Source organism: Cupressus sempervirens, chromosome 5 (assembly GCF_028749045.1).
Source record: "Cupressus sempervirens isolate cs-2001-9-10 chromosome 5, ASM2874904v1, whole genome shotgun sequence".
Taxonomy (NCBI): Eukaryota; Viridiplantae; Streptophyta; class Pinopsida; order Cupressales; family Cupressaceae; genus Cupressus; species Cupressus sempervirens.
Window position 1 is genome coordinate 943,197,999 of NC_143122.1, and position 25,117 is coordinate 943,223,115.

General features: G+C 34.8%; 1 protein-coding gene across 5 annotated transcripts in view; it reads right to left on the bottom strand.

Moving 5' to 3' along the window:
• The window catches only part of LOC149559077 (protein XRI1-like), an 84,763-nt gene extending 70,936 nt beyond the window's left edge, over positions 1 to 13,827 (bottom strand). Inside the window, exon 1 of one of the 5 annotated variants that reach the window (XM_089833034.1) lies at positions 13,147 to 13,827. The gene's annotated coding sequence lies outside the window, so the exon portion shown is untranslated. The remainder of the gene's footprint in view (positions 1 to 13,146) is intronic. The other 4 variants (XM_089833037.1, XM_089833038.1, XM_089833036.1 and 1 more) reach the window with 4 other exon arrangements.
• Positions 13,828 to 25,117: the final 11,290 nt, after the last annotated feature.

Below are 25,117 nucleotides of genomic sequence, written 5' to 3' on the forward strand. Positions count from 1 at the left end.
ACAGTTTAAATTCTGCCAGAAACTCCTTTTTAATGTTATCCCAACTGTTTAGCTTTTGTGGATCTGTATTAGTAAACCAATCAATTGCTACGCCTTGTAGGGTGGTTGGAAATTGCCTCATCCAGTCATCTTCATTAGTTATCCCATTTGCCTTCCAGATCGTTTCACATGTTTTGCAATGTCGAATGGGATCGGCCGTACCATCGCCATTGAACTTCAGCAGTTTCTCTTTTGGTCCCGCCATCACAATTGGTTTCTGTAAACAGGCGTTGCTCGGTCCTGCAACACTAGCGCTCTTCACTCTCACACCGGCGATCTGCACTCCCACACCGATAGTCTGTACTCCCACACTAGCGGACTGGTCTCCCACACCAGCGGTTTGCACTCCCACACCAGCGGACTGGTCTCCCACACCGGCGGTCTGCACTCCCACACCGGCAGATTGCTCTCCCACACCGGCGGGCTGCACTCCCACACCGGCAGACTGCTATCCCACACCAGCGAGCTGCACTCCCACACCGGCAGACTGCTCTCCCACACTATCAAACTCAACAACTGCGAACCTTGGTGAAGAAGGGTGTTCTGAAGTTGTCCCCTGCTTGTATATCTCGGACGAAGAGTTCACTCCACGGTTTTGCTCCGTCGGCACTCCGAGCCGTGCGAGTCGATGCTCTTCCGTCTGGATTCTCTTCCCTCGGCGAACACAAATTCAAAAACTCCTCCCGTGCTTCTTCCACCAATTCCACCCACTGCTAAGTCTCTTCCAACAATTCTTCGGCGCTCCGGTTTCCATCGGCAATCTTCTGAAATCTCCGTCAGCATTCAGCTTGCTGTGCCAGAATTAAATTCTCTTGCGCAGTACGAATTCCATCTTTTCCCTTGACCTTATTCCGACCCTTGTTAAGCTGATTTGGCATTAATCTTCATTCCTCCCACCTTCCAGGTTCATAAGGCAATGGCGCCAAATGTTTACCGTACTGGTAAAGAAATCAACGCATACAGACAATGGAACAGAATAGCAGAATTATATTCGCATATGCCAGACATACATTATGCTTCATAAGATTAATGATAAAAGATGATTTACAACAATCTCAGACGGGATATAAATACTATCCGCCGAACCTTCCCGAAGGAGTCCGTCGGCCACAAACATTATGTCCACTACAAACTATTTACCTGTCGGCTACAAAATACAAAACATCGACGACATCATTCTGTCGGCTACAGAAACACCGCCAGGACCATCCAGTCAGCTGACAATAATGGCTCCTCCAACTAAAAAACCCAAGCTCTCTAAAAGCAATAAAAAAGATGAGTGCTAGAAGTACACCATAGAATTTTCAAGTACAGGTAGAACTCAAACAAAATGCCCATTTTGTAAGCTCGTGAATAGTGGGGGGATAAATAGATTAAAATACCATATTGCTAGCATATGTGGTCATAATGCTGAGCCTTGTAAAGTTGCAACTCTTGAGGCTAAACGTTTTTTTTATGTTGCCTTAGAAAAATATGAACAAGAAAAGGAATTAAAACAAAAACAATTAGCAAAGTTAGCTCAAATTGGTTCCAATTCCCTTCCACGCTCATCTAGAACTGCTTCTGTATCTAGTTTTACACCCCTAGTTTCAATAGGTTGTGTTGGAGAAGGTGCCTCCCTTCCCCCCTATCGTCCTATTGCTTCTGCTAGTTGTACTTCTTCTACATCTATTCCTTGTACTACTAGTGGCGCTGCCCCTACTAGTAGTACTGGCATTACCTTTGGTCCTAGAGTCAGAAGATCTAGGTTGGACAATATTTTTGTACCACATTCACTCCTAGTGCACAACCCTCACTTGAGAGCTTGGTCTAGAATAGGGAGATCCATGAAGCTGGAAGGAGCAATTTGCAAGTTTTGGTATTTCTACAATATTCCATTTATAGCATCCAAGTACTTCAACTTCATTTATATTTGATTGTTTTACATTTTAAGTTTTAAATTCAATTTTTAAAATAAAATTTTATAATTTTAACTTGAGGTTGAAATATGCTAATTAAAATCTTTTTATAAATGTAACAGGACTCCTTATTGGCAGTGGATGACTCATGTGGTTTCCATCTATGGTGCGGAGTTTAAACACCCCACTGAAGATGAGTTGAGTGGCCCCCTCTTACTAGAAATGGTTAAGGAGATAAAACTTGAGTTGGAGGATCATAGAAAGATTTGGAGCCAAAGGGGGTGTACCATTATGACAGATGGATGGACAGATAGGAGGAATAGGACTCTCCTCAATTTTCTTGTTTCTAACGGAGGTAATTCATCATCCTCTACTTCTCGAAGTCTAAAATTTAATGTATGATTAAATAACTAAAATTTTGTTTTATTGACTATTCAATGATAATTATTTTGTTTGATTTTCACTTTCAAGATCCACCAAGTTTTTGAAGTCTATAGATGCTTCCTCACATGTCAAAAATGCAAAATTCTTATGTAAGGCTATTGAGGAGGTCATAAGGGAGGTGGGGGAAGAGAATGTTGTCCAAGTGGTGACTGATAATGCAGCTAATTATGTTGCTACAGGTAAAATTTTAACTTCAAAATTCTAAAAAAAAAAAAATTTAGTTTTTCATTAAATTTTGAAAATTAAAAGTTTTTTAACACATCTAAATTTTTAATTGTTTGCTAACTAATTTAAAATTGCTGCAGGAAAACTTTTGATGGAGAGATGCCCAAGAATCTTTTCGACTCCATGTGCGGCCCACTGCCTCGACCTCATGTTAGAGGATATTGGCAAGCTTAAAAGGGTGAAATCATGTATTGCTAAGGCCAAAAACTTTGCAAGTTCATCTATATTCATGCCTTGGTCCTCAGCATTATGAGGAAATACATGAAGGAAAAGGAGTTGGCTCGTCTCGATATCACAAGATTTGCCTCTAACTTTATCACACTAAAATCTTTGCTGAGTTCAAGGTTAGCTTTGAGGTGCTTGTTTGTTGGTCTACAATGGAGTTCCTCTTCCTTTGCCACCACCCCTGCAAGGATAGATGTAACAAAATGCATTTATGATGAAGAAGGTTTTTGGGAGCCATGTAAGGAGATTGTGGAGGTAATTTAAATTTTAAAAAATTGAGTCTTAAAATTTTATAAATTAATTTATCTCATACATATTTTTGTTTTATTTCATTGTGTAACTTTGCAAAGTTTCATTGTTCACTAAATTGTTTTTTTGTTTAATTGTTTTGTAGATCACTGAGCCCTTTGTAGCCCTCCTACGAGTTGTTGATGGGGAGAAGCCCACTATGTGCTACATATATGAGAGCATGGATAGGGCCAAGGAGGCTATTAAGGCCAAATATGTAGGAGTTGATGACAAGTATGGACCTATTTGGGACATAATTGATAGGAGATGGCAAATCAGCTTCATAAACCCATCCAGGCAGCAGCCTATTACCTCAATCTGGCATACCGTTTCCGTGAAGATTTCAAAACAAATGAGGAGGTTCTTTGTGGCCGATACACTATGATATCAAAGATGGCCACTAATGCCACAAATATATTGCTTGAGATGGATGCCTATAATAATGCAATAAGGCCCATTTTTTCAAGTCAAATTTACAAAGGTCGTCGTACAAAATTGCAGCCAGGTAAAAATTGCAACTTAAGCCTTATACAATCTAGTTTCTAAATTTCTAGATTTAAAGTTCAAATTTTGAAATGAGACTAATATTTATTTCTTTTCTTTTTTTCAAAATTCAAATAGATGGTGGCAAATGTTTGGACCTTCAACCAAAAACCTTCAGCAAATCGCCATCTACATAATGAGCCAGCCAAGTAGCGCTTTTAGATGTGAGCGCAATTGGAGCATGTTCGAGCACATCCACTCGAAGAAGCATAACAGGTTGTCTATGGAGAAAATGAATAAGCTAGTCTTTGTGCATTACAACTTGCGGATTAGGATTAGGGAGATTTTGGATAGTGACACCTCTCCAACTACTATAGAGGAGGTTGATCCAGAGTCTAAGTGGATCATTGAGGCTACTGATCCTGTTTTTGATGATGAGGACCTAGAGTGGGTTGATGAGGCAAACAAAGAGGCTGAGGCCGTGGCTATGGCAGCAGAGGACCAGAGAGCTACAGTTGTTCCTAGTGGCACCTCACAGGCACTAGCAGAGACTACAATTGATCCTAGAGGCACCTCACAGTCTGATGCTATGGAAAATCAGTCATCTAGGACCTACCTTAGACACCTTACAAAGAGGTATTTTATAGATTATACTAAGCCTAAGGTTGAGGTTGGGAATGAAGATGAGGATGACGATGAGGACTAGGAGCCCTAGCTATAGTCTTGTTTTAACTTTTTGTTTAACTTAACATATGATCGGAATATGGAACATTTGACAATGATTATTGATGTGTTGGATTTCATGGATTTGATATACATTTTGATGGGTTTCATGGATTTATCATTTTATATATCTATGATTCTATGTTTTACTTTTCTATTTCCTTCAACTACTATTTAAATTTTAGTATTTAGAAATTTACCTTTGTACTTATGTAATTGATGTATGTTTAACTTTTGAGTATGTGCATTGTGATCAAATTACCTTCTATTTCATGATATTTTTTATATTTAAGCTTTATTCAATAATGGGTGCATGGAATTTCTTTAAATCCTAAAAAATCTCAAAATTTTGAGGTTTTTTCACTTTGTCGAGTCACTGGTGAGTCCGAGCCGAGTCACGAGTCAAGTTACCCTTGTCGAGTCTGAGTCAAGTCCGAATCGCATTACTTTGGCTAAAACCCAACCTAGATAAACTTGTGATTATGCAAATGGAAGATCCAGAAGATGTAAAGGGGGTTAAAGTCCTTCCTTGGCCATGTGGGCTACTACCGGCAATTCATTAAAGGATTTGCAGAGATATCATCGCCACTCAAAAAGCTTACAAGAAAAGGAGAACCATTTGTATGGGGGACAGAATAGGCCACTACATTGAGGGAACTAAAAGCAAGGCTAGTAAAGCACGAATCCTCTTCTACCCTGATTGGAGCAAAGAATTCCACGTCCATGTCGATGCGATTAACTTTGCCATTGGGGCAAACTTGGCACAAGCAGGCACGGAAGGGTTAGACCATCCAATACACTTTGCTAGTAGGCTACTCTCAAAAGCAAAAAGAAACTACAATACAACTGAAAGAGAAGCCTTAGGCATGGTGTATGCGGTACAGATATTTTGACAGTACCTCCTCACCACACCTTTCACCTTCTATGTGGATCATCAAGCATAGCTATACCTTGTCAACAAACAAATAATACATGGCAGAGTCAATAGATGGCTCCTCTTGCTACAGGAATTCACATTCAACATCATTGTACAACCTAGTAAGAGCCATGTCATGGCAGACCATCTGTCAAGAATAAAGTTGGGGGAACCCGCGGTGGAGTTAACGAAGATTTCTAGACAACCATCTTTTAGGATTGCGGTTTTACTAGCTTGGTATGAGCACATTGGGAGATATTTGTCTGCAAACTCATTTCTGTCAAGAATGCCAACCAACGAAAGGAGGAAACTGGCCTTAAAAAGCAAAACATCCCAACTCATCCAAGGACTTCTATATAAATTAGGACCCAACCAAGTACTTCGTAAATGTGTAATGGAGGAGGAGATCTCTAGCGTGCTACAAAAATCCCACGAAGGCTTGGTAGGAGGACATATGGGGTCGGACGCCACAGCTCGAAAGGTACTTTTGGCAGGACTATGGTGGCCAACACTTCATACATACACAAAGGAGTGGGTAATGGGTTGCAATACATGCCAAAGAACAAGGAAACCTTTGAAAAGAGATTTCATGCCCTTGTTCCCTTCACAACCCTAAGAACTATCTGAAAGATGTGGGCAAGATTTTGTGGGACCCTTAAGGACAAGTATGGCTAGGCATCATCGATATATTGTGGTAGCCACAGAGTATCTCACCAAGTGGGCAGAGGCAAAGGCACTTCTAGACAATACGACATTGAGTACCGTCGAGTCGTCAAGTTCCTGTATGAACATATTGTCACCAAGATCAGGATCTGAATTTCAATCACTAGAGATAGAGGCGTACATTTTGTAAACCAAGTGGTACAAGAAATAACTAATGGACTATGCATATTACAAATTTATCTAGCCCATACTATCCATTTGCGAATGCACAAGATAAAGCCAGCAATAAAATACTTGTATTGAAACTTTATAAAACCTGTGGTGTGGAAGAAGATGACTGGAAGGAAAGGCTACCTGCAATACTTTGGGCTTATAGGACTACATACAAAGCAACTACTAGACATACATCATTTGATACATCATTCCAAATGATGTACATAGTATCAAGCCTTAGGGTGGCAATAGAAAATAGATGAGGAGAAGAAGATAGCCTAAAGGAACAACTAAAATAACCTAGTAAAACTAGAAGAAAGAGGAATGATAGCTCAGTGGGCGGCAGAAGTGGCACAATGTCGGAGTCTGGCACAACAAACACCTTCGAAAAATGAATTTCCGAGTAGGACAGTTAGTTATAAAATATAACAGTCATAACAAAATCAAACCAAGGAAATTCAAAGTTCGTTGGCTTGGAACATATAAAATCAAGGAGGTTGGCAAGAATGGAGCAATGGAAGCAACATTTGATGACAAATCCATCAAATAACCAATGAATGGGTCCAAACTAAAAGTTTACCAAGAAAGAACAAGTGGTACAATAGGAATCAACGTGTTGGAATATGCTACTAAAGGCAATTGGACTATTTACCAGGACAAAGAAACAGAGGAGGATCCAATTATTACAGAGGAATCCTACAGACCTAATGAGGACTAGAACAAAACCCTACTGAATCCAGAAGAGCAGTTGGTTAGAAAAAAGGTAGAATGAATAGTGATTCCAAGGACCCACAAGCACCTCAGGAACGCCAAGTTTGGGCCACCGGCGCTCTGGGTAAGAATTAATGCCTACTAGAAACAAAAAGTGCCCTAAAAAGGAAGAAGGGAAGGATTCGTGACCTATGACATTGACAAGAAGGCAAAAGAGGTATAGTAGAAGCAACAACGAGAAAAGGGCGGAGGGGAGGAAGATGCAGAAGAAGTTAACTTAGAAGATTATGGTGCAACATTAGGACCACCTCTCAAGCCTATAGTAAAAACTGATGACCTGTTCATATGCAAAGGAGCATTTGAAGTAGGTTAAAGAAATACAAGAGTAGGGAAGAAAACAATAGCACAAGAGAAAATGGCCATGGCAAGCAAAAGCAAGAAAAGTAAGGGCAAGACAAAAGAGGTTTTTGCCGCCAACATTACTTTTGAAGGAGTTGCAGGGATGGAATGTAGGAATTGGTGGGAAGGGACAGATCGCCAGCATCCACTGAAGGTAGCCCTAAGAAAAACTGAGGTAGATCTAAAGGATTCCACAAAAGTCTTTGGATTACCAAATAGAGGGCATCAAGCAACCAAACCTCCTAAAATAACTATGGAGGAGAAGAAACAATTAATGGAACTGGTGTGCAAATAGGACTTAATGGAAAAGCAATGAGATAGCATCTGGAACAACAATAGAGGAATTAAGAAAACATTTATTTCTAATGTGGAGCGGATGTCCATTGTGGACTTGATAAAAGAAAATTAATAGGTGGGAGCCGAACTTCAAACATTGCCACTTCCATGCTGCCATAGGTAAATGGCCTACACTGTGGCAAGGTTTATAATTGGGCACAGTTGCTTAACACACAATAATAGGAATTTCTATTGCAGAAGCACAAGACATTTAATATGCCACATCATGTTGTAGCCTTGTTTCTCGTAGCATTGCACACACAAGTCGCACCAAAACACCGGGGCAAATTTATTCCAAAATAGAGTAGAGCCATACAAGCCCGCCATGTTCTACTAGTAGCATTTGGACACTATGGCAGGGGGAAGTACAAAGTCGTGCAAGAAAAGGCTCAAGGCAAAACATACTAGCTAACACTCAGAACATACAAGAAGGCAATGTTGAAGAAGAGGAGAAGACGAAACGAACATCACTTGGAGAAATAGAAGAATCCAGTTAGGACGAAGGGGAAGAGTGTCGTACTTCCAGGAACATGAGGGAAGAAACATCATAAGACATGGAAATGGTACAAGATGTGGAAGGACCACTTCCAAGTGTGGAAAAACAAAATTCATAAAGGGTTGCAACTATTACAGATACAGGCATTTGTACAACAGCACGTATGAAACCCAATAGTAAGAGCAGCAGGGAAGGGCATACGAACGACAATGAGAGTCGTACAGATAGCAAAGAAGACCATACGTGAATTGGCACAGAAGGCCATATGGATGGCAATGAAGGTCATACAAATGGTAGAGGAGGTTGTACGGATGGTAGAGGAGGTTGTAGGGGTGGCAGAGGAGGTCATACAAACAACAATGAAGGGTGTGGGTGTATGAATGGCAGAGAAGGTCGTGCACCCTTGCAAATTCCACCAGCAACCCACTTAGTCCTTGTGGAATGAATTCCAAATACTAAAGTAGTGAAACCAAGGACAACAAAGGGTGCAACTCAAATGGTACGCATAACAACATTGCAAGGAATTGAGACTACACAGCGAATTGCACTGTACTTGCTACTCAAACTACCTTGACACCCGCACTACTACAGATCATTCCTTCAACACCTATGCCTATAGTGGATATAGGACCTTGGCACCATGGATACAGAAGCGGATAATCTACTCACCAAGTTTCAACTCGAAGTACCAAATATACCACCACCTTCCCCAACTCTGATGGGGGAACCTTCCTTAAATGTGATGGAAAGATATGAGGATATATACTGACAAATGAAGCCTGCAGCAATGAAAGGTGGGAGTCTTCACATGGGAGGAGGAATGGCCACACAACCAACGCCCTTTAAAGAATGCACTCAACGGTTCTTGGCTGAATTAGAAGCCATGACTAGGGCTACACACGAAATAAGGAGAGAAGCTAAGGAGGCTGATATAACAGCAGCAGTTTCGGCAACCAAATCCCTCCTGCACTTCATGAAGGAAGAATGCCACACAGAGTTCAAAAGATTATTTGCAAAGAAAGCATGGCCTATTGAGGAGATGGAAGAGCAGACTCACAATAGGCAAGGATCACAGATTATACTGACCACTCTATCTCAGATGGAGGAGAATTCCAGATCCATTACTAGGGACTTACAAAAAGTGAGCTAGGAATTGGCAACAACAAAAGGTGATCAGATCATTTTTGGAGAGCAAGTAGAAAAACTTGAGACTCGGCTAGGATAGGAAAGAATTGTGCATGTAGAGAAGTTGGCGACAGCAGAAAAAGACAAGACGGATGCTCTTAGACTTTTCCGAGGAGCACAAACTAAACAACTCATCGCAAAAAGAGATGTGAAACTTCTCAAGCAGCTGCTAGCACGGCTCTCAGCAACCCCAGGAATGTCTTCTCACCCATCCCATTAGTTTATTGTTTTGTTAGTCGTCTTGAGGACGATTTCTTTTGGGGGGGATAATGTAGGCCATAATAACGTCATTAAGGTAATTAATAGGAAGACACATGTACCAAGAGTTACGACAGTTGGTTCTAGTAACCAATAGGAGCGCTATATGTAGGGATCATTGGGAATTAGGATGGTATGGTAGAATTGGAAACTCTGGTATTGGTAATTGTAATTCCTTGGTATAATCAATAAAGTGATATTTGTAATGCATTCGTTTTGACTATTGGTACAAGTATTATATTAGCATTGGTATTTAGTTTCTTTGTGTAGCTTCCGTAATTGGCATAGTTACCTCTCCATATTCGGCACTTATTTACTTCCATACTTGACACAACACTCTGCCATATCTAGTAGATAACAAACTCCTCACCTTAGTCTCTTTTGGGTCCAATCTTTTTATATTGAACATCTAATTAATGTAATTAGAAGTTCTACCCTTATTGGTGAATATCCTCTTGCATGTGCATTTCCATCTAAGATCTATCTTCTTGTCATTAACGGTCTAATCCTCAACTAGCATCCCTTACCAAGTACAAATAGTGTAGTATCCATCGTGTAGAGCTGGTACAGATTTAGTACAGAGCAGGTACGAAGGTGGTATAGTGCTAGTACGGTGGCAATGCTATCTAGTACGGTGGCAATGCTATCTAGTGCGGTGGCCAGTGTTATCTAGCAAAGTGGCAATGCTGACTAGTACAGCAGTAGTGTTGTCTAGTATGGTGGAAGTGGCAATGTTGTCTAACGCATTGGCAACATCGACTAGTATGATGGCAGTGCTAACAAGTATGGTAGCAGTATGAACTAGTATGGTGGCAATGCTGACTAGTGCTGAGGCAATGTGGACTAGTACGGTGGCAATGTATTGTTGAGTAGGTTGGTAGGCCCGTACTATTGAGTTGTGCCATTTGGGATATTACATGATACTTTGTTCCTTTCAATGTTCGGCTTAATGCCTTTCGATGGAAGTCGTAGACAATGGTGACTAACTTAGATCTCTGAGAATTCCTTTGGCCTTTCATGCTTCTTCTCCATGGCATTTTGTTGTTGCTTCTTTTGCAAAAGAGTTGGTCGATTGATAACTACACCAATCTTCGTTGCTTAAGTTTTTCTTGGGGGCTTCTTCAAAACAACACTAAGATTTCAAACACATTGTCTAGGATCTTTATTGTGTTTCTAGTATAGTTATGGCCTTGGTCTCATACATGTCTACCATTACAATTTAGCTCTTGGTATTAGGTGGACAATCAAAGCCCATGGAGAAAATAAAGCATTTAAGACTTTACTCCACTATTATACTTCATTTGCTCTTTAGGGAGCCACAAAGCTTAGAGAAATCTCAGTTTGCACTTTGTTCTTGTTAAGAAGATATCTATAAATCAAGGCACTTTTGTGAATAAAAGTATATAGTAGACTTGAGAGGCTATCAAAATGTAATTGATATGAAATGCTAATGTTTTTCACAATGGATGCTATTGGTAGTCTCTTGTGATTACCAAAATTCCATGAATCTTGTGATTTTCAGAAGTGCCTCAAACATTTCCAGCCTCTTTTAGAAAGTTGCTAGAAATTTGTTTGCTTGGCCTGGGGGGAAAAAGAATTTTTGACTTACCAATCAATATTGAGTCTTTCTAATCCTTTTGTGTATTACCCTAGAAAAACTTCACAAATTTGAGGTTAGATCTAAGAGAACTTGGTGAAAAGATTGGAAATGGTATATTGACATCAGTTTTGCTACTATAGACCTCATAAAGAATATATGTGGCACTCTCTACATCTGCTTATGGTTCAAAACCTTGATGGTAGATGGTCTTTAGAATGCACAACTAGACATAGGCACAAAGGATTTGTTGGCCATTCTTGAGTCTAAACTTACTCACTTTGCTTTGTGCTTCTCTACAAGGGCCTTCCACTTGGGGATTGTTTCTCATTGTCCTTTTTGTGGATAGAATGAAAATCTCAAGCATCTCTTATGATTTTGTTCTAGAGCTCAGGTTGCTTGAAACTGGATTCATGGTTTTCTTTCAACCATACAATCAAGCCTTTTCTTGGCCTATGATACTTTTAGGGAATTGGCTCAAACTTGATGCTTAATTCATCTAATTATGGCTTGCTATTTCCTCTAAAAATATTTATCGATGTTCATTATTCAATTTAAGAGTAAATCTATAATTTGTTCCGAATATAATTTACAAATTCAAGAACAACAGCGGTTATTCCTTTATCATTGCTCTTTGAAGCAACACTCTTTGCATGATTGAGTGGGTCACACCAACCTTAGAATCTCGTTGGGGACATTCCCATCCTCAAGGACTTCGATGAAGATGCAATTACCATTCTTGACTTTATGAACAATAATTCTCATGGTTCTCCTTTACCTTGGCTGAAAGTTCTTGGATGGCCTCAACATACTCATCTACCCTTTGTCACCTCACACCCCATGGTAGGGTGAGTCCAGCAGGCTGATTCTCAGAAATTTCCAAGACTGGCTTTAGCCATTTCTTCCACGAGGAATGTTAGTCCTCCCCTGCATGATGATCACCAAAAGCAAGCAAATGAAGACACTTCCATTGTGAGATGAGAACCTCCTTCTAATGGCCTAGATCTTCCGCAATAGATAGAACAAACTTTGGGACTTTGTCATCTCATAGCTCTTCCTGCTTGCCTAATTTTTTAACCACATTTTTTTTCGCTCATTTTGGTGTTCTAGCCTTCTAGCCAATGCCTACTTTGGATTTAAAGGTGTGATCCCACTTTTTTCGCAAACATGGTGAGCATTATCTCTTTTACTAAGCAATATTATAAACACTGATTCGTCACCCCAAAAAAAAATTGAATTTGCAGATTGTTTTTTAAATTAATTTTAAAATGGTTACAACACTTATAAGTTTTAACCATAGAAGATATGATTTTCCCACAGTTCATATAAATGCGCTATGAGTAAGTTTCTTCTGCCCTGATATCTCAAACCAGTGTCAGTGTTCCATTGTCAAAATGATAAGAGAAATGAGTAGACTGCAGAATTAGTTAATTAAATACCAGGTGCAGTCAGAAGAGATGACATGAGTGCACAGTAAACAAGACACGAAGTAATAAGGGTTTGCAAGGTGGGGCAGGGGGGAAACAAATAAGATTGATTGCAAGTTTATTATGCTCCAGCTACCATCTCACCCACCCTGCTTTTAATTGGTTGGTTTTCGATGATTCGGTTTAGTTTTCAATGGCATTATTTCATCAAAAAAAATTACTCTTTTAACGTAGGTTTTGTAATGCTGGTATAACTAGCATGTGACTGAAAACAAAAAAAAATCTTCAAGTTTTGGTCTAGTTCTCCTATTTCTTCTCAGTTAGTTTTTATTTGTGCATCTACTTTTTCCTCTAGTTCTGCAGGCTCTAGTTGAACTTTTACTTCAGTAGTCGCATCACTTACAAGGAATTCCCTATATTTTTTTTGGAATTTACTATTATTTTCTCTGTTTAGCCTCAGGCAATTAAGATGCTGTTTATCTTTGAGCCAAAACAATCGAGAGGATTTATATTCTTAGCCTGTAAGGCCCGGCCATTGGGGTCTGCATAGCATATTCAAAGTGCCACTAATCTTATACCTTAGATTTTGCAAAATAAAATATGCAAAGAAAACTATGCACCTGAATTAGAGTTTGAAAACTGGGCCCCAAATCGTAAACACAGCCAAATGATGCAGCTCCGAATCACAAGGAACTGAAGAGAATTGTTATGCTCACTCCCTGCATTTAGAGCAATGGGCTATCCAAAATTGAACCCAGGGAGGACAATACGTGTGGCCTCTTCAGCGAGAAACTGAGCGCCAAAATTAAATGTATTATATGTATTGGGATCTAATCCCACCTCTTGGAACCAAATTCATCATCTTTAGTATAAAATTCAGGGAGATGAAAAAATCAGAATGCAGATTGTGGCGGGCATGGGCAAACACATAAATCCAGTAAAATGAAAGACAATGTAGGTAAGTAAGTAGTTCAGTTAGATCTGGGTAGAGACGGATCGAGAGCAGGAATGAAAGGATGAGACGCTGGGGCCCAAAAAAATAAATGGGTGAAGCAGGAGAGCGTTTAGCGATGAAAATGTTGTATGACAGAATAAAAAGCGTAAATGGAGGCGATTGAGATGAGAGCAGGAGAACGGATGCATGCGAGCCCCGAAACGTCAGCGATATTCTGCATTCCTGCACAACAATGTCTGACGATGGAGTTATTGATGTGTTTGATGCAATTGTTTGTGTAATAACTCTATTCCAAGCTTTTCAGCCATCTCGCCTTCTCGGCGGGAATGGAATGAGGAGGGTTCACATCAGTTTGGATTTTTCGTTTTTTTGGATTTTGTACAAATAATGGTACAAGAATTCGAATACGTATTGATGTTATTTGCATTATTGTTCAAAGTAGTGGATTTTAGGTATTATGTTTTTTTAATCACAGATATTTCTACCATTTTAAAATAATAAAAATATAAAGTGACGATTGTAGATTATATTATGGTATTTTATGAAGTGATTGAATCTGATAAAATTTATATTATTTCATTTTAAAATTAATTATACGTTGATAAATAATATATTGTATTATATATTATTTAAAAATTAAAAATTACATATTTCTTATTTATTTAAATAGAATGTATAATGGAGAAAATTATAGTTATTCTTAATTTTATTAATATTAAAATATTATTATTTATTTTGTATATGTAGATTTTATATTTTATATTTCTTTATTCAAAATTATATTTAATTTTTTTTTATTATATTTTGGTGGTCTTTTTAAAAGTTGATTTGTTCTTTTTTTTTTCTCTTTTGTTGTATATAAAAATTTTATTTTATTTTATTTTTTTTGTATAATATTGATGATGGAGATTTTGAAATCTGATTTTTTTTGCTAACTTCTTCACATATTAAGATGTGATTTTTGTATTTTTAACATACAAAGTTCAATTATTAGTATTGGGAGATAGGCATATGTTATTGTAATCAATTTGGTTTAACGAGTTATTAATCATAGTGATAAAATAATGAAAATAATTTTTTCCTTCACTCTCATTGGCTAATAATTTGACATCTTATGGATCTAATGATTTTTAAGCTAATTTGTCATATTGATTTAATCTTAAGATACAATGTTGATATATTAAAAAAAAAGAAAATCAGTAAACGGTCGAGGCCTTGTATTATATTGAATAAACATTGAATTTAATTTACAAAAGTCTTCATTCAAGTAGTCACTGGTAGGAAAGAATAGAGCAAGAAAACCTCCAGTCTTGCCTAGGACCGAAGTCCTATATTATACAATTTAAAAGGAGCATACCCCAGTTTATATGATACCCCAGAAACTTCATACAAGTTAATACAAAATTTGATGAAGCAAGTAATAACATATAGACATCCTTAAAAAAGGGAACATAAAACTAGAGAGAGGTGAGGTTCCGAACAAAATTTAGCAAGGATACTGCCATGAAGAACTAATCCATCTATCATCTACATAACAAAATGCAACTATCTTCCAATATGGGATTAGCATCAATACAATGTGATCATAAAAATGAGAGGGGTAAAGAGACCAATCAACATACTGAAGACTCTCCATACAATAAGAATCCTAAATTGTACCAATAGAGTTAACCATAAGATTTTATAATATGCTTTATGTGAATCTTTATCTAGAATCTCATCCCATTACCTGATTAGCTTATAGTTTATAGATAGAGTGGATTAGATATTCAGGGTCCTTATCTAGTTCCAATGAATAGATTAATCAAAGTTATATTAGCTAAATTCAATAATTTTAGATGTTCATTGATTCTTCTTATTCTTATCGTATACTTATGAGTTTAATAGAAGAATAATTAAATAACCTCTCCCCAATTTCCTAGGAGATTACAAACCTATAAACATCATCTATCGGGTTAAGGATCTTATTCTACCTCTCCTGTTTGATAGCCCCTCCTGAACTTCATTGTCCTCGCTTCTAGAGCATGAAAGAGGGCAATAACAGACTCCATGCTCACAGAGAAACAATAGGGTTTGATAAGAAAGAAGAGCCATAAAAAGATTTAGTATTCTGAGTCTTAAATAATAGATGGCGACTCACGGGTTGTTAATCATTGATTGATGCCTACTCATATATGTGTGGAATTATTGAGATACACTAAAAGAGACTATGCTTAATATTTCATGATTGTTTCTTAGATGTCTTATAAATGTAAATAGATTTTCTTGCTACGAATGTATGTCTAATAATTACTTCTAATAAAGGTGCATCATATTTCTACTAAATTATCCTTTGCTCTAAACTTAGTATTTTGCTTAACTTAATTTTGTTTTGCTAAATATATAAAGTCTTCTCCCTCCACTTCTTTATTTGCCAATTTATCAGTTTCTAAATTCCCTTCACAATAAATATGTTGTATTGTAATCTCCTCAAATTTCTATAAGATTAACTACACTTTTTAGTTTAGCATTTAATATCCAATTCGGCGTTTTGTCGCTTCCTAATTATATTTAAGATAATTTGTGAATCACCTTCAATAATTAACTTTTTAATATTTTTTCATGCTTAATTTTAATCCTTCTTTTAATGCTTCCAATTCAGCTATATTATTAGTTACATTACCTAATGGTTTAACTTGTTTTAATATCCAATCTCCCTTTTTTTATCTAACTATACAGCTCAATCCTGCTTTCCTAGGATTCCCTCTAGAAGCTCCATCAAAGTTTAATTTCTTCCATCCTATCAGAGGTACAACCCATTTACATTATTTCCTAGCTATATTGTCCTTTTTAGGATAAACTAAGGAAGGATTAATCGAATGAAGCTAATTTTTCTCATTTTCTCATCACATGCTGAGAATGTACCTTCTGCCTTGGGTGTGTTCTTGAGATAGCAATTCACAGCTTCTATGATGGCTACCTCAATTTTATTGAAAAAAGTTATCTTATTGAGTTTTAAATTTTGAAATATTCATCTATTTCTTTCCTTCCATATTTCCCACATAATGATTGCAGGTATAATATTCCATAATTTCTCATAGACACTTATCTTATTCTTAATTGGCCAACCCCTAAGAAATCCCTCGATATCCTAAGGTAAGGGGGAAGTCTAATTCAATTTATTATTAACCTGAAACCAACAATCTTGTGCAAGGGGGCACTTAAACAAAATATGTTCCATATTTTTAGATTCATTTTTGCATAGTTTGCATCTAGATGGTCCTTCAAATCCCATTTTAGAGAATCTATCGGCTGTAAGAATCTGATTCTAAATTGTCACCCAGAGAAAGATACTAGCCTTAGGTAGGCATGTTGAATCCCAACATAGATCCAAGGGTATAGCAATATTATCCCATCTCTTTGAGTTAATTATAAGATCATATCTTAGCTTAACTTTGTATATTCTATCATTAGATGCTACCCAGATGAGTTTATTTGCTCGATTATTGTGAGTCACAGATCTACCCTGAAGGATATTTTCAAGGATAGTTTTATCTATACTTGGAATATTAATATTATCCAAAGATTTCCATAACAAAGTCTCAATCTCATCAATCTTGATAAGTGTTTTGGCATCAGAAAGCTTGGGTCCCCAAATATCAGTGATGACATTGATGTTGTTTCTAGATATTCCAGAATTAATAATCAGTGGTTGACCATCCCATGAATCATCCCAGAATAATGTCTCATCACCTCTACCTAAATCCCAAGTAAGATATTTGCTAACCAGAGACCTACATTTCACCATAAAATTCTTGTTTTTTAAACCTCCTGGTAGATTTATGATTCTAAAGAGAGAGGAAGGATCTAATGGATTAAGACATTTATTATAAAGTATTTTTGCCCATTTTTTATCATTTTCCTTATATAAGCACCATACTAGCTTTGCTCCTAATGCCTCATTCTGCCAACTGAGATTTTTTATGCCCAATCCTCCTTTATTCTTAAGCCTACATATCTTATCCCATTTTATTAGTGCTTGTTTCTTTTTCTCTTTTGTTCCACTCCAAAAAAATATTCTAAGTTTTCCTTCTAGTTTTTTATTAACATTATTTGGTAATGGAAGGCAAGATAGAGGATAAGTAGGAATAGCTGACATAACAAATTTAATTTTTGTTACTCTTCCAGCTTTAGTTAGCCATTTTCCTTTCCAAGATTTTGTTTGTTTTTCTACTCTTTCTAATATATTGTCCCAACCTTTTTTACTCCTAACTCCTTTTTCTAGGTATATCCCTAAATATTTACATGGAAAGTTACTCTTTTTGTATCCCATATAATTGCATATATATTCTTCCATGTTCCTTGGTGTATTTAAAAATAATTTTTTTAATTTTTCTTCATTAATCTTTTGTCTCGACGTTGCTGAATAATCCAATATAATTTGTTTAAAAGCTTTGATTTCTTCCTTTGTACAATTATATCCTAGAAGAATGGTATCATCATTGAACTATTGATAGGTAATGTTTGGAGCATTCTCAGTGACAGTAATGCTTTTAATTAATCCTACACCTTATGCCTTTTGAATAGCTCTACCAAATGCTTTTGCCATAATTATAAAAAGAAAATGTGACATGGGGTCTCCTTGTTAGATACCCCTTGAAATCTTGAAGAAACCTTGAGGAGTACCATTAATAAGTAGTGAGGATTTTGGAGTAGATATACAACTATAAATTATATTTATCCATTGTTTGGAAAATCCAAAGTTTTCTAGGCATTTATATAAAAACCTCCAATCTACTATGTCATATACTTTTTGTATATCTAACTACATAAACATTCAGACTTCTTTGTTTTTAACTGCTAAATATCTAGCTTCCTCAATGATGGATATTCCATCGAGAATCAATCTACCAAGTACAAGTCCAGTTTGTTCTTCTGAGATGATTTTTGGAAGCAAAGTTTTAATCCTATTTGCTATTGCTTTAGAATAAATTTTATATATTGTATTACATAATGCTATGGGGCAAAAATCTGATGATGACTTTGTCGAAGCTTTTTTTGGTGTTAACGCTAAAAAGGTATTATTAATTTTAGTTAAGATTGATCCCCCATTTCTAGCTGCCTCTATTGCTTTCCATAATTCTTTCCCTAAGATTTCCTAGCATTTTTGGAAGAAGAAAACTTGGAAACTATCAGGCCCTATAGATTTATCTAGGCTAAGCTTAAAAAGAGCTCATTTTATTTCTTCTTTTGTAAAAGCTTTATTGAGCTCCTTGTTGTCAAATTCTATGATAACTTTAGGTATACTAATTAGCATAATTTTTTGTTTGGTTAAATTGGATGAGTCATAATTGTTTAATACATTCTCATAATATGTGATGAATGTTTAAGCAATTTCTGCTAGATTATAGATTATTAATAGTACTACCATTATTATCTTTAATTTGAGTAATAGTTTTAAAAGCTCTGTTGTGTATTGTAGTATTGTGAAAAAATTTTGTGTTTTTGTCTCCTTCTGCTAACCATTTTTCCCTCAACTTTTGTCTCCAAAAGACTTGTTCTTTTGCTAAAATGTCTTCTTGTATGATTAATAGTTCTTTCTCTTTAATGCATTTTTCATTGTCCATACCTTTTTTAATGATTTCATTATTTAACTTTTTAAGATCTTCTTCATTATTCAGTTTGTCTTGGAATATATTATTGAAATGTGTTTTATTCCATTTTTATATGTTTATTTGAGCATTTCAAGTTTTGATACAAAACAATACATTGTTGATCCTATAAACTTTCCTTCATCCCACCATTGTTTAATATTCTCCATGAATGTTTTATCGAAGAACCACATTTTTCACATTTAAAAGGATTCCTGTTAGGTTTTATAGGTTTGTTTATTTTATTTTAGCAAGATAATGATCTGATCCTACAATAGGCTAAATTGAGGCAGTGATTATGAAATCCACTTCTGCTAGTTCTCCTTTGAAAAATAATCTATCCATTTTTCTGCAATATAACTGAATTCTTTTCTTTTATTATTCCATGTGAGTACTCCATTACTGGTTGGTATTTCTACCAATTTATTAACTCTGACCCATTCTCTAAATTCCACTATGTTTCTTGTTAAGATCTGAGAACCTCCAAATTTTTCTTTGAGTTCAAGTATGACATTGAAGTCACCACCTATGATCATGTTTGTCGCATAATATAACTCCATAAAGGTAGATATATCATCCCAAACTTTTCGTTTGTCCAAAGTTTGTATTGGGCCATAAACATTAATTAGAACGAATTGGAGATTATACTTAATGCTTGAAACCATACTCCCCATCTAGTTGCTTTTTGATATTATATTTTTAATGTTTGCTATCTTGATATTCCAAATTATTTCCATTCCACTTGATGCTCCATCTGATTCCTTCATTTCTACATTCCATCTACCTAGTATTTTTCTTAGTTTTTCCCCCTTCTTCTTTGTTAAGCTTAGTTTCTTGTATCGTAATTATATTTGATTCGAAGAGTGTTAGGTTAAATTTTAACACTCTTTGTTTACTAGGAGTCTTCAGGCCCCTAGTGTTCCATGTTATGATCCTCATTGCTCTTCAGGAAGGCACTTCCCCTTCCCAGAATTAAGAACCTCAAATATCTTTTTTTGTTTATTGTCTTGACCATTTGCTTCTCTTAATTCCTCAAGTATTTTTCTTCCTCTTTTCAGTTTTGATTTATCACATTTTGGAGTTCTAAATCCTTCTTGGTTGATTGAAATACCCAAATTATCTATACTTATATAGTTATTATTTTCTTTTGCAGTTCCTTCTTTATCTTCTTCCTCATTTAATAAATCTTCTAATATTTGCTTTATTATTTCATTTTCTTCTACATATGTATCTGTATCCTTTTCTGATATTTTTGTGGTCTTGTTTAGTACCCCAAATTCCTCCCAATTCTGTGACACTACAATAAGTTCAATCTCTGTGATAGGATCTTCCTAATTATACATTTCAAACTCCTTTAAGAAAGCTTCAATTTCTGGAGGGATACTATATTCCTCTATTTTATCATTCACCTCTATAAATTTAATTCCAAAGATATCTTTCCCATCTGTTGGTGTTTGCCAAAATTTATAACTTTACTTTTTTTACTTTTTTCCTAATTGTTATATTACTCCATTATTTTGATTCTACTATTGGAATTATATATTCTTCTTCTTAATCTTTTGTATACTCTATTGGCTTTAAACTTTCTTCTTCTGTGGTTTCCTTTGCCAAGTCTATTTGTTGGTTCATATCCTTGTTAATCATCATATCTTCACCATCCCAATGTATCTGACTAGTGTCATCCTCAGATAATTTATTTCTGATCTGTTTACCATCCTATTGTCCATATTGATCCCAATTTCTATCTTAGTATTATAATTATCCTTCTCTTTTCTTTGATCTGTAAGTTGTTGTCTTACCTCATGTTCCTAATGAAATTGTTCTCCTTGCATAGTCTGATCTTCAATGTCCGCATGTAATTGTTTAATCTTATGTGTCATTTTATACCATTCTTTAATGCTTCTTTTTGTTTCTTTCACATTCTCCTTTTGACAAATTTTGCATTCTTTCAACGCTGCTATTGTTGTCATTTCCTTGTGTATACCTTTGGTTCTATGTTTTGATACTTCTAAACATTCCAATTGATTTTGTTCTTTACTCTTTTTTACTGTAGGTATATTTTATGTTTGTGTACTTTGCTTGATATTTTTCCTTTCATCTAATTTTCTATCTTCTTATATTTGTCCTTATTATTTTTCTTAATCTTTTGTTCCCTCTTCTTCATTCTAATATTTCTGAAGGATACCTCTATGGTCGAAGTACTATGATCAATTTCTAGATTTTTTTTGATAATATATTTAATTTCCCCTTCATATTTCTTAAATTCAATCTCATAAATGGGTCTATTTTTTATAATCTTTTTTCTCCTAATCATTTTTTGATTTGGTTCCTTGTCTATTAGAAATTTAACATTACTGATTTTGTCATACTCTGAGTCTATACCTATAAGTTTACCAATTGATTTGCCTATTCTAAATAATGTATATAAATGTTTAATTTCTACTAAAATATTACTACATTCATACCAACTTGGTAACACATGCTCTTTTTCATCATTCCAATTAGGTATCCAAGTTTGAAATTTAACTACATGCCCTTTATAATAACATTTTGATATAAAAATTATTTTATTTCTAATCTCTTTGCTTTTACAATGAAGATAAATTGATGATTTTGAGGAACTATTAATACTTACCTGTTGTTCATAGATCTTCTCTAATTTCTTTGTCAATTTTGACAAATGCTTGTCTGGTCCACTCTAGTGTACATATACTCCTAACTCTGAACATTCCTTCCACTTTTTTTCTATATACTTGTCACTAATTATTAATATATCAAATCAATCATAACAATTAGTTTCCTTTACCTTATCTAGTGGTGGAGTTGTTGTATTGCCTTTCTGTGTTGGCAACTTTGCATTATTTGAAATACCCTTCTCCCTTTTATGTGGTGGTATATAGATTTTTTGATTTTTCTCAAAAACCCTAAGTACTTTTTCTGAGTCTACTTGTTGTTTCTGCCCTAGCAGAATACAGTTAGCTTCAAAAAAATTGGCAGGTATATATATATATATATATATATATATATATATATATATATATATATATATATATATATATATATATATATATATATATATATATATATATATATTGCTAGCTTACTATTTTTGTCCACTTTTGTTGGGAAAGTAACTGATTTTGCCATTTGCTTTTCTTCCTCTACTGGTTTGATAATTTGGATAGACTATTTCTAAGGATATTTATTTTCTTCCATCATTAGTCTCTTTTTATGCGATGCGTTTCTTCTTCGATTCCTGTTTGAAATTACAACTTGCCACCCATTGATATTTTCGCATGGATTTTTATTTAGCTTTATCATCTTCCTATCCATAACTTCATGTTGTTTAACTAGGGCACTAAATATGTTCAACTTTGAATGATCATTGTTTAAAGCTTCAAATTTGTTGTTGTTTGGAATATAAGGGATCGCCTATTTTCCTTTTAGTTTATCTCCTTGTTGCTTATATGTTGACTAGGAAAAAGCCAAACCCTTATTAGGGCCAAATTTATTTTTCATTGATCATTGATATCGATGTTGTCCAGAATAGGAATGATTTACGAATCTAGGAAATATTGATTTATTCGCTTGATTGCTACTTCTATAATTCTTGCCAATTTTCAAAGAAGTCCCTTTCAGTTGCACGAATAGTGAATGAATTTGCCTTGGAGGTTGGGAGCAAACTAGGTTTAAAAATCTGTCATGCCCTTTTTTTGTTAATGTGAAGTGATTCTCTAGATTTTGCGAGAGCGACTAAAATTTATTCTGTTATGAAATTTTGCCCTACTCTTCAAATGCAGATGACAATCCGCTTAATGTATTCACCAAACTAGCCTCTACTTATTGTAGATAGATATTTGAAATTTTTGATTTTCATGGTCAACAATAAACAATAGGATTGATCTCCCACCTAATACACTTCTCGATCCCTTTTTGGCTCTCTTTATTTTTTGTATCAATCTTAACTAGATTGCAGCGTTTTTGAAGTTGATTTCAAAAATAGAAAAGCAATCAAACCTGCAATCAATCAAGCCATCAAAAACACAACATTAAATAGAATAGAAAATCACTCTCCTAAAGTAATTAGCATCCAACCGAGTGAATCCAAAACTACTAGAGGCCAAAGAATCCAATATGGGATAAGTGTAATCACAAAAAAATTGAGTCCAAAGAAAATAATACAGACTGCTACAAAACTGAGCCAAGTGCTTCAAAGGTATACTGTGGTTTCTGTAAAGAAGCAAATACGCCTTTGGTGCCTATGATTTCTAGGTAGCTTCAATCTCTTCCACCCGGCTCAAACTTTTGTTGGCAAAAAATTGAAAAATTTGTTGATGAAGCTTGCTCAAACTTCTGTTATGGAAAAAATGAAATATTTGATTTGTTGATTAAGGGCAACACATCTAGTTCCAAATGTGATATACAGACTTGCCAAAGTCATAGATATCTAGTCAATTTTGGATACCCAAAGGCAGGCTATAGGCTCAATGGTGACATCCAATTTTTTAGTGGATATGCAGCTCTGCAAATGGATATATAAATTTTTTAATACATTGAATAGTTATGTTGACATACATACATACATACATACATACATACATACATACATACATACATACATATATACATACATATATATATATACATACATACATATATATATATATATATATATACATATATATATATATATACATACATATATAGATATATACATACATATATATATATATATACATACATATATGCATACATATATATATACATACATACATATATACATACATATATATATATATACATACATATATGTATATATATATATATATGTATATATATATACATACATATATACATATATATATACATATATATATATATACATATATGTATGTATATATGTATGTATATATGTATGTATATATATATATATATATGTATGTATATATATATATATATATATATATATATATATATATATATATATATATATATATATATATATATATATATATATATATATATATATATATATATATATATATGTATGTATATATATATATATATATATATATATATATATATATATACATACATATATATATATATATATATATATATATATATATATATATATATATATATATATATATATATATATTATTAACTAATAATGATTAATCATGAGACATGTCTCTTACTCTAATATTTATAAGAGTTTGGGATTTGCATTTGAAAAATATTAATTATAATGACAAAATTATTACATTTGTAGAGATCCAAACCATTAACATGTTATCAAAGCCAACTGCAAATGTAATTTGAATATTAATTAATAGTGAATGTGAAGGAGGTGGTGATTATATAGAGAAATATACAATGAAAAATACTAACACATTATCTCCATTTAGAAAATACTATTAGAAGACCAATTATTATATGACAATCCAATAAAACAAAAGAAAATAAAGTGATAATAGTCTAAAAAAATAAATGTAGAGGATATTCATTGGTGACATGTAGTAATCAAGTAATAGAGATCGTGGGTTACACATGTGACATGGAGTTATTACCAACAATAAAGATTCACAAAGGAAGGAGGGCATCAACAATACAAAGAAGGACTATTAAACTTATGTAGTTGATTGATAAGGATAGAAGTGCCAATGGTATTGGGCATCAGTTCCTACCAGTGTGTACTGGAGAAAGACAAAATAAATTACAAGCCAAGTGACAAGGTGGGTGTTACGTATCCCTTAGATTACAATGGAAGAAATAAGGATTGAATAGGAAAGTGGAAATAAAACAACAGTTTTGCATATTCATTTATCAACTGATACCTGCAAGGGATTTCATTTTATACTTTGCATGGAATGTATATTGACCCACACCATTGGACTTTTCAGTGTACAAGGAAGGTGGAATGGGGGCAGTCACCACCAAGAGGCCAAAAAAGAGAATACATTACAAACATGGACTAAAAGAAGGTATGATGTGGAAAGATAT